Here is a 10,270-nt window from a genome sequence, read left to right as displayed (position 1 = left end):
TTACTGTGGAGCAAGTTGCTTTTTACTTCTCTTAAAGCATCTTACTTTCCTTGTATACTTTTCCTTCTCAAAGTCCATCCTACTTTCCATGCATACATTGTATAAGAAATTAATTCCTTTCATCCTTATTGTTTCTAATAGTTTCATTTATATATATTGACCATTATTTTTAACCTCATAACTTTTATTGTACAGAGAAAATTAGGGAGTAGACAATTGTGAACTGGCCATCATACACTAGCCTTCTGTAGCCAGCTAGCAAATTTCATGACCATACATACTATCTCACAAATTTTATAGGTCTATGCTTCTTCACAGTGCAATTAATTATTCAATGAAGCAAAAATTATTTATTAACAATAATATATATATAACTTCTGTAGTATTTAAAAGCAAGAAGTCAAAGTATAGCAAACATATGCTTATACCTTAATATTTCAGCAGTTTCTACTTAAAAATAATCTGAGTATGTAATGAATATCTATTACTTAATTCAGCATGAGTCTAAAATTCCAAAGTGCCAAAAAGATTTTGGAAACTTTTTAAAGCAGACATTCTATAAAACATAATAATTGTTGAAAAAGTTAATTCATAAAATTTTATTTTATTTACATCAACTTAATACATGTGGTATTGACAAATATAATCGGAGTAATCATGAAAATATCATAAGATATTAAACTAAGCTCACCATCAATTCAATTTATTTTTCTGTTAACCATTTTTTACAGCATATACCTGTTGGACAAGTACCTCCAAAGTCTCCAAAACAGAAAAAAGTTAAAAGTAAAATATATATTTTTTGTTTTACTGCTTCATTTGATATACATGAACTAATGGACATCAAGAAATTCATTTTTAAACTAATTTTATTTCGTTTTGGCCGTGCTGGGTCTTTGTTGCTGTGTGGGCTTTTCCCTAGTGGGCGCTCCTCTAGTTGCAGTGTGCAGGCTTCTCAGGCCGGTGGCTTCTTTCGTGTGGAGCAGAGGCTCTAGGCATATGGACTGCAGTAGTTTTTGCTCCAATGGGCTCAATAGGTGCGGCTCACAGGCTTAGTTGCTCCATGGTGTGTGGGATCTCCCCAGACCAGGAATCGAACCCATGTTCCTGCATTGGCGAGCAGAGTCTTTACCACTGAGCCACCAGGGAAGCCCAAGTAATTCATTTTTAGTACATCTTTACTTTGTACATTTGTTGAATTTATAATTTTTATAATCTTAAACATCTAGTAGGTACAACACTGGCTTGTGCTGTGCTGTGCTTAGTCGCTCAATTGTGTCCAGCTTTTTGCAACCCCATGGACTTTAGCCGGCCAGGCTCCTCTGTCCGTGGGGATTCTCCAGGCAAGACTACTGGAATGTGTTGCCATGCCTTCCTCAACATTAGCTTATTTGACTAGTAAATATAAATAGAATAAAAATGTATGCTCATGTGAACCTTAATTCTGATAACTCAGATGACACAGCTATTTTTTCTTTTTCAGCTAAACCAACAATATCAAACTTGTCTTATTTACCAAAGATTTATTCAAATTACATGAATTCAAATGGCATTTGGGTTAGTTTCTATATTTATGAGATTTAGGAATATTTCATTTATGTAAGTATTGACTGGATCTTCCCTGTATCTCAGACGGTAAAGAATCTGCCTGCAATGCAGGAGACCCGGGTTCGATTCCTGGGTCGGAAAGATCCTCTGGAGAAGGGAATGGCAATCCATTCCAGTATTCTTGCCTGGAGAATCCCATGGACAGAGGAGCCTGGCGGGCCACAGTCCATGGGGTCGCAAAGAGTCGGACACAATTGAGCAGCTAACACTACTACTACTACTGAGTATTGATATTTATTTATGTCTAAGTCAATTGTACTAAAGCAAGCTTCTTTGTGGAGTTTTGTAAATTAATTAATAAAGTAATTTAATAAATAATATCATCTGGAAGTAGGGAAATAACATGTATACCCAGGGATCAAACCGCTGTCTCCTGCACTGCAGGCAGGTTCTTTACTGTCTGAGCCACCAGGGAAGTCTCTATACGTAGCATACTATGTACCAAAGCATACAGGAAGATATAAATAGAATCTCTGTGCTTTTATTCTGAAGTCCTAGCTATGAATCAGGCATAAACACAGGGATGCAGACTTCACTGGCTATAAAAAGCATTGGCTCTTGTCACCACTTTCTATTTTTTACATGAATTGTGTTTGTGGCAGATGAGACCATCTGAGGTGAGATCACCTGCTTCCCATGAGGGTTAGAGCTTCCCACCAATGCTTGTGGAAGAGACTTTCAAGATTTTCTTCTGCGTGACATGTAGTCTTAAGGGGCTATGGGCCACATTTTGGTCAGGTTGCTGAGGGAGATCCCAGGCAGCTTCCAGATGTCCCCAGAGCCCCTCCGAGGGGATAAAGCACTCAGTCTGTTTCACCTCCTCAGCTTCAGGGGGTTGCTTTTAGGGCCCCTGGTTTCTTGAGAGCCCCCACTGGAGACAGGCAGCCTAAAATTTGAGCGACTGTAAGGAACTAAGGGCTGGAGTGGGAAGGGAAAGATCCAACAGGCAAAGAAACGGATAAAGGGCGTTAGGGTTTGAAGAGGGATGTATCAGAGGTTTCAAGGAGCCTGAGGGAAGGGAAAGGAGGTAATGGGAAGGGAGAAGACTTGGAGGAGCTCCGTGGGAGACCTTGTGTTTCCCGATGAGGACACTGAGGTTTCAAACCATTCTTAGTAAAAGTGAAGGTTTTTACTAATGAAGGATTTGCTAACAGGAGTGCAGTAGGCTGATTTGGCACCGTAGGGGCCAACCATGTAGCCAGTGGGAGTCTGCAGAGGAAGACAAAAGAGTGAGAATTTCCATGGAGAATGGAGGTATCAAAGTACAGCACCAGGGAAGACAATTCCAGCAACTTGTCTACAAACAAAGAACAACCTAAATAACAAAGAACTGAATCAAACCAAATGACACCCCAGTGAGGATTTCCCATGGTCCAACCAATGGTGCCCTCAATTCATATGTGGAAACCCTAACCTCCAGTACCTCATAATGTGACTATGTGGACAGAGGGTTCTTAAAGAAGTATTCAAGGTTAAATGAGGTCATATGGATGGGTCCTAATCGAATCAGAATAATGTCCTCCTAAGAAGGGGCAGTGTGGAAGGACATAGAGACACCAGAGGTGGTTGGGCACAGAAGTATGACCACATGAACAGCATGGCCATCTGCTGGCCAAGGAGAGAAGCATCAGCAGAAAATAACCTGCTAATGCCTTGATCTTGGACTTCTAGGCTCCAGGACGATAAGAAAATAAATTTCTGTTATTTAAGCCACCCAGCCCGGGTGTGGTATTTTATTATGGTGTCCCTAGGAAATTAATGCCATACCTTTCAAAGAAAACCTTGGGATCTATCCCAGCCTCAAGAGAATCCTGAGAATCAGACTTTGTCTCCACCCAGTTTTGATAGCCCCTCATCCAGAACACCAACTCTCCATCTATATGGACTCACTGTTGGCCCCCTCCCACCCCCATCAGCCAGCCAGGAGTGAGGCAAAGGCTCCCCAGGGGCATGGGGTCCAATGATGCAGTGGATTCTTTCAAGTCATGGCACCAGACTGTTACAGACAAAGTAGTCTGACAGCTGTTTAACTGACAAGATAGACTATTCAAGAGCTAGACCTCAACTCCTAATATAGTAGAGATGGCTGGGGATTTATATCCAACTATAGGGTGAGGGGTCAGAGGATGGAAGCTTCCTGAGTGGAAACATCAAGGGTGGGGATGTTCTTGCCAATGGCAGACCGAGGACTTAGATGTGGAAAGTGGAACTTGATCAGATGTCAAGAGTGGGAGGAGTCTCACTAAACTGATGCTGTGGATTCTTTGCTAAAATGAGGTGACAGAGACTGAAGACAGGACTGGGGTCAATGTCAAGGCCCAGTTGAGAAGCGGCTCAGAGGAGCCTGGTTTGAGTTTGGGCCAGGAGGGAGTCTTTGTCAGGTGTAAACTGAAAAGAAGGGGATTGAGGCTGGCACATTACCAGAGTACTGCTCAGTTACGGAGTGATTAAATTTGTTTTTGGAACTGTCCCTGGGAAAAGATGGGTGTGGCTACCTCCAGATTTTTTTTTTTTTTCTTTTTTCAATTAGGCCAACAGCTTTATTGAAAGACAAGAGCAGACACCTCCAACCCCCAGGGTCCTGGCAGCACTGGCTTCAGGCTCTGAGCATTAAGGTGTCCTGTAGCCTGAGAGCTGCCTCCAGTTTTCACATGTGAAAACCAGCTCACCAACAGCGCAAGAGGGCTCCCTTTTCTCCATACCCTCTCCAGCATTTATCGTTTGTGGATTTTTGGATGATGATCATTCTGACCAGTGTGAGGTGATATCATTATAGTTTTGATTTATATTTCTCTAATAATGGGCAATGTTGAGCATCTTTTCATATGTGTATTGGCCACCTGTATGTCTTTAGAGAAATTTCTGTTTTGGTCTTTTTCTCACTTTTTTATTGGGTTGTTTTTCTGGTATTCAGTTTTATGAGCTGCTTGTATATTTCGCAATGTTGGTGGGAATGTTAATTGATACAGCCACTATGGAAGACAGTATGGAGATTCCTCAAAAAACCGGGAGGTAGAATTACCATATGACCCAGCAATTCCACTACTTGTCATATACCCTGAGGAAACCAAGATTGTAAAAGGCGCATGTACCCCAAAGTTCACCACAGCACTATTTACAATAGCTAGGCCATGGAAGCAACCTAGATGTTCATCATCAGATGAACAGATAAAGAAACTGGTACACATATATAATGGAATAGTACTCGCCATGAAAAGGAACACATTTGAGTCAGTTTTAATGAGAAGGATGAACCTGGAGCCTATTATACTGTGTAAAGTAAGTCAGAAAGAGAAAAACAAATATCGTATATTAACATATATGGAATCTAGAAAGATAGTACTGAAGTGCCTATTTACAAGGCAACAATGGAGACACAGTCACGGAACAGACTTGTGGACGCACGGCGGGCAGGGACCAATGGAGAGACTAACAGGGAAGCATAGACAGTCCCAGGTGTAAATAGGTAACCAATGGGAATTTGCCATATGACTCAGAAAACTCAAACTGGGGCTCTGTAACAACTCAGTGGGGTGGGAATGGCTGGGAGGTGGGAGGAAGGTAAGAAAGGGAGGGGACACATGTATACCTATGGCTGACTCACTTTGATGTATGGTAGAGGCCAGCATAATATTGTGAAGCAATTTTCCTTCAGTTAAAAATAAACAGGTTTGAAACAAAAACAGCTCAGAGGGTTGAAGCCACTACCCTTCTGCGTCTGTGACCCCGCAAAGACCAGCATTTCCTCTGCTCGGAGTTTGAGGGCAGAGTCCCTTGAAGACCGGGTTCGGAGGCAGCTGGACCTGCTGGGGGCGGCTGGCGGTCCTTTCGGCTCCTGCTGCCCCTACCCCGTGTTGGAGGAGGCTAGTACTCTTGCCTGGAAAATTCCATGGATGGAGGGGCCTGGTGGGCTGCAATCCATGGGGTCGCTAGGAGTCGGACACGACTAAGCGACTTCACTTTATTTTTTCACTTTCATGCATTGGAGAGCGAAATGGCAACCCACTCCAGTGTTCTTGCCTGGACAATCCTAGGGACGGCGGAGCCTGGTGGGCTGCCGTCTATGGGGTCGCACAGAGTCGGACACGACTGAAGCGACTTAGCAGCAGCAGCAGCAGGAGGCCCAAACTCTGCAGGAGCGGAGGGAGGCTGCGTGGGGCTGGGCGGGGGAGGGGCGGGAGGAGGAGCCCAGGGCTCTGAGTTTCCATTTCCCGAGAGAAGGCAGGTGGGGAGGGGAGGGGCACGGGAGCCCCAGGAGTGGAAGGGGAGGGGAGGGGAAAGGGGGGCATCTCTCGGGCTCTGCTCAGAACTAACCGCCCCCCCCCCCACCCCGCGTCTGCCCAGGCACAGCGCTGTCCAGTCCAGGCACACTCTGTATGGGGATCCAGACTCCCCAGTCTCAGCGCCCAGGAACCCGTGTGACGCCTGCGTTTCCCTGCAGCCAAACTCAGCTCGGTCCGGTCCGGCCCCGCCCCCTCGCCTGCCCCTCCCAGGGAGCCCTGAACCCGCTAGGTGCAGGGATGCGGACAGTCCTACCTAGCGTCTGGCCTCCTCTTGTTACAGGACAAGGGGACACAAGAGGATGGTTATATGCCAGGTCTTAGGTGGGTCCCTGGCTCGGGGTCCTGAGTGAGGGCCCTTGGCTTCACACAGGAAAGAATTTAAGAGTGAGCTGAAGTGGACTGGAAGCAGATTTACTCACAGAGAACACGGAGTGTGGGCTATCTCAGAAACTGAGAGTGGGCCCACGGTTGTGGGGGTGGTTAGTTCTTAAGGGGCTGGGTAATTTCATAGGCTAGCTAGTGGGAGGAGTATCCCTGCTACTTTGGGGAAGGGGTGAGTATTTCCAATATCTGGGCCGCCACCCACTTTTTGGCCTTAATGGTCAGCCTTGAAACTGTCTGGCGCCGGTAGGTGTGTCAACTAGCTGATGTACTACGACAGAGCTTTAAATGAGGCTCAAGTCCACTGGAGGCTGAATCTTCCACCATCTTGGGCCTAGTAGGTTCTGACCAGTTTTTGTTGTATCCTCAAGGGTTCTGTCGTTTTTTTTAGCGGTTGTGACCTGCCCCCTTCCTTCCCATCTTACTCCCAGGGCACTTCTGAGTGCCTGCGGCCCAGGCTAGGGGGCTCTGTGCCCCCTTCTTCTCAGCTCTCAGCGTCACCCACGTTGCTGGAAGAGGGGCCCCTTCTAGGGCCCAAGAATGAGCTCTTGTCAAACACTCAGAAATGAATCGTCTAAAGAGTCACGTGCTGACAGAGCAGGAGAGTTTACTGGAAAGGGACGCCAGGGAGGGAGGGCAGCAGTCTCAGGGAACCCAGGGGTGCTGCTCTGCCACATGGCTCGCGGTTCGATGGGGTTAGTTCCTGAGCTGTTTCTGGCCCGCAGCCTGCTTGGCCCATACTTGGTGTGACCAGGACCCTTCCTGGTGGCACGTGTGTCTCTCAGCCAAGGTGGACTCCAGGACGAAGGACTCTGGGAGGTTGGCCGTCTCCCCTGTTTTGGCCCCTCCTGAATTCTCCTGGTTAGTGTTTGGTGACAGCACCTTGCTCCTCATCAGGACCTCTCATTGTGGCACAGCTCGTGTAAGTGGCTGTCCTAGTGCCTGAGACAAGGTGAGCAGTTTTTGTCCGTAGTTCCCTATCCGCCCTCCTGTGACTCCAGGCCCCCAGCCTGCTGGCCCAGGCCTGCATGGGATGGAGGACACCTCTTGATAAGTGGTGAGGAGAGGGCAGAGCTGGGATGGGGACAAGGAAAAGCCAGGAACACGACACGGCAGCTTCTTCATGGCTCAGCCCTGCAAAAACCTAACTGCTCTGCTAATCACTGGTGGCATAGCACAGGGCCATGGACCCTGAGGGGTCAGGCCAGCAGGTCAGCTATGAGTGGAGTGGCTCTGCTTACAGCTGCAGTGTTCAGATGGCTCATGTGGAAAGAGCCTGTCCAACATCCTAGTGATGGCTAAAACAAATGTAACAGGATCAAATAATAGGGGTGTTAAATGGGATCTTGCCAGGGATAGAGAGACAGGTGGCATAATATTTTTCAATCTTTAAAAATAATTTCTACCCTGACCCAGAATAAAAAGACTATATTTTGCATGGCAACCCAGAGCACTCATGTACACAGACTATGTGAATACATCTGTATGTAACTGAAACGAGGACTCCGCAAAGCAGTAATTCCCCTTATTCATGAAATGAGCTCTGATGTTTTCTTTTCTATTGTATCTGAGGAAGTGTAGGCTATGTCTCACTTGTTTGAATTTGCAACCTTGTTGTTTTTTTTTTTTTTTTTTTGGCCATGTATGGTGGCATTTGGAATCTTAGTTCCCTGACCAGGGATCCAACCCATGCCTCCAACATTGGAAGCATGGAGTCTTAACTGCCGGACTGCCAGGGAAGTCCTGAAATTCACAACCTTCTAATGCACGCAGTCTGCAGTCTAAGAATGTACAAGTGGGTCATTTCCTATTGTGTCTTTGCCTGCCAGAAAGTATTTCTCCTCCCGAATGCTTGGAATGCTTGGACATCTGTTTGGGAGAATCAGCCTTCCTTGCTGGTGCAATTCAGCTGCCTGCCCTCCTGAGTAGGAAGCAGAGGGGTCTGTAAAAATCTGTTGTAACTTCTCTGTTCGGCACCCCAGCTGAGCCTCCACAATAGAAAGAGTGAAAAATGTGGAAGAGAGGGTGAGAAATATGCCAAGCAGCAAAGCAGATACCCAGATCCTTGTGAGATGCCCAGTATTTGTGAGCACAAATACTGAATTGATAATAGTTTGGACATCTTCAGGACTGATAAAATATATCCTATCCAAGATCAAGCAGCCCCATAGATTACAAGCAGGATAAATAAATGAATCTCCACACAGACTCATGAGAATGTAGAAAACTGCAGACAAAAAGGAATTCTTGTCATTGGCTAGAGAAAGACAGGCCACCTTCTAAGGAGTGTCTCTGGGAATGACACCTGACCTGACTTCTTGACAGCAGCTGTGGAAGCCAGAAGGAAAAAAATGACACAACCTTAGAATCTACATGCAGCAAAAATATCATTTAGGAATGAAGGTGAAAGGAAGACAAGGGAAAGCAAGAGTTGATCATCAGCAACTTGCACAAAAAGATGTCGAGGAAGTATTCTTCAGCCAGAAGGAAAGGGATCCCACGTGGAAGGTCAGTTATCTCAGAACATGCCAGTGCCACCATTTCCTGAACATATGTCCCATGAAGAAGCCTGGAATGTAGTTGCTTCTGGGTCGAATGATCTCACCTTTGTCTTATTGTCATTCACCTTCCCCTGAGTTCTGCAAACCTCTGTAGTAAAGAATATGCCTGTTAATGCAGGAGACCCAATTTTAATCCCTGGAATAGGAAGATCCTCTGGAGAGGGGAACTGCAAACCACTGCCACATTCCTGCCTGGAGAAGGTAAAGAGTCCTCTCAAGGTGGGACTTTCAGCAGTTTTTATATCCTTCCTTAAACCACATTATTTCTAACCAATTAATTTAAAGGTCAAGATACTTAACATCTTTATGGCTTCTCTTGATCCTTGGAATAAGTCACCACCCTTTTTCATGCCCTCTGGCTGTTTTACCATGGACCAGATTGCATGGGCTTAAGAATAAAGATCACTAGTTGTTTTTCCTTCAAGCATATGGAACAGACTAATTACTGCTCTTCCCTGGATCTGAGTGCTGAGAATTTATCAGACTAAAGGGCAATGGTTTCTGCTGCTTAACCTGGCAAATGGCAGAGTAGAAGGATGTGCACTCATCTTCTCCTGTGAGAACTCCAAAACTACAACTTGCTGCTGAACAACCGTCGAGTAGAGAATGTTGGATCCCACCAAAAAAAGGTACCCCACATCCTAGGGCAAAGGACAAGCCCCAGCAAGATGGTAGGAGAGGTGAAATCGCATTTAGAATCAAACCCCTTACCAGCCAGAGACGCTCAGAGCGCTCAAACAAACCTTGTGAGCAGCAGGACCCAGAGACCCCCACAGACACAGAGACAGAGCTGTGCTTGACTGTCTCTTGCAAAGGTACAGGTCAGCGGTGGCCTGCCACAGGGGCAGGGACTCTGGGTGCAGCAGACCCAGGTATGGCATAAGCCCTCTAGGAGGAGGTCGCCATTAACCCCACCAGAGAGCCGCCAGAACTTACACAGGACTGGGGAAACAGACTCTTGGAAGGCACAAACAGACCCTTGGGCACACCAGGACCCAAGAGAAAGGAGCAGTGACCCCACAAGAGACTGATCCAAACTGCCCGTGAGTGTCCAGGAGGCTCTGGCAGAGGCGTGGGTCAGTGGTGGCCTGCTTCAGGGTCGGGGGCACTGAGTGCTGCAGTGCATCATGGGAGCTTTTGAAGGAGGTCCCATTATCTTCATTACTTCCACTGTAGTTTGGCCTCAGGTTAAACAACAGGAAGGGAACACAGCCCCACCAATGAACAGAAAATTGGATTAAAGATTTACTGAGCATGGCTCCACCCATCAGAACAAGACCCAGTTTTCCCCTCAGTCAGTCTCTCCCATCAGAAAGCTTCCATAAGCCTCTTATCCTTATCCATCAAAAGGCAGACAGAATGAAAACCAATCTCAGAAAACTAACCAAACTGATCACATGGATCACAGCCTTGTCTAACTCAATAAAACTATGAGCC

The 10,270-nt window shown here is 46.2% G+C and overlaps 1 long non-coding RNA gene across 1 annotated transcript in view; it reads right to left on the bottom strand.

Annotated features, from left to right (window-relative positions):
• Positions 1-855: 855 nt before the first annotated feature.
• LOC133260254 (uncharacterized) overlaps positions 856-10,270 on the bottom strand; it is a 54,360-nt gene continuing 44,945 nt past the window's right edge. The window contains exon 3 of the long non-coding RNA XR_009740705.1: positions 856-1,107. This is a non-coding gene — a long non-coding RNA (uncharacterized LOC133260254). The remainder of the gene's footprint in view (positions 1,108-10,270) is intronic.

This window comes from Bos javanicus, chromosome 14 (assembly GCF_032452875.1).
Source record: "Bos javanicus breed banteng chromosome 14, ARS-OSU_banteng_1.0, whole genome shotgun sequence".
In the NCBI taxonomy this organism is placed as follows: domain Eukaryota; kingdom Metazoa; phylum Chordata; class Mammalia; order Artiodactyla; family Bovidae; genus Bos; species Bos javanicus.
This window is presented reverse-complemented; position numbering and strand designations above follow the sequence as displayed.